Source organism: Chondrus crispus, genomic scaffold, assembly GCF_000350225.1.
Source record: "Chondrus crispus Stackhouse genomic scaffold, scaffold_42, whole genome shotgun sequence".
Lineage (NCBI taxonomy): Eukaryota > Rhodophyta > Florideophyceae > Gigartinales > Gigartinaceae > Chondrus > Chondrus crispus.
The window spans coordinates 356,458-357,384 of record NW_005179363.1 but is presented as its reverse complement, the minus strand read 5'-3'; positions in this window follow the sequence as shown (position 1 = coordinate 357,384).

Below are 927 nucleotides of genomic sequence, written 5' to 3'. Positions count from 1 at the left end.
GTATACGCCATGACGCGTAAGCGCGTGCAATATCTCCTCGTCGTAATGGGAGAGTACAAGTTTAACGGGTCCGACCGGATCGAAGTCATCAGCTTTTTGGCTAGATGTAAGGAGAATTTCGACAACGCCGAAATGTCGGAGGCAATGGTTCTCATGGCCTTGCCGCATCTCCTCAACCCGCCGGTGAAGGAGGCGTATGAATCCCATCGAGGATATTTCCGACGAAATCAAGGGATTGCGTCGTGGCCAGCAGCAGTGAACTGGTTGCTTCGTACGTATGCTACGAATATTCAGATCGAGCAAGCGCTCTCTGCGGTCCGGGATTTACGCCAAAAACCCGGCGAAGTTGAGACCGAGTATGCGACTCGTATGTTAACCGCCCTCGCGCGGTGTGGGGACATCCATTCTCCCTATGAACGCACTACCTTGTTCATAGAGGGCCTCCTTCCGGCGATCAAGCCGTTGGCCGAAGCCCGCGCTCAAGGGGCGGGGGGGTGGGGGAAGGCGGGCGGGGATGGTGTTTGGGGACACGCAGTTGGAGCCGTGGAAGGAGGCGAGAAATGTATTATGGAAGCGTTGTAAACGAGATGTATCTGTATCAGTCTACTGTAGCAGGGGGCGCGAAGCAATGGGCCAGCAATCAGGCAGCAAGCGGCGGCCCTCACGCAAGCGGCTTACCGGCAGAAAGCGCGCCCTCGCATCGTGTCCTCCCCCACACGCCCACACGACGACAACAGAGCTAAGACCCGCGTGCGCGCGTGCGTCGGGAGAACCCGGCGTCGTGTCCGCCCATGCGCACATTGGCGGTGGAGTTTTGCATGCGCCCAATCCGCGCGCGCCGCCTCCCGCGGCCGCGCGCCCCATTGGCCGCGCGCGCCGCCGAACCGCCTCCGCCTCCCCCGCCGGGGGCACCGGCGGACCCCCGGG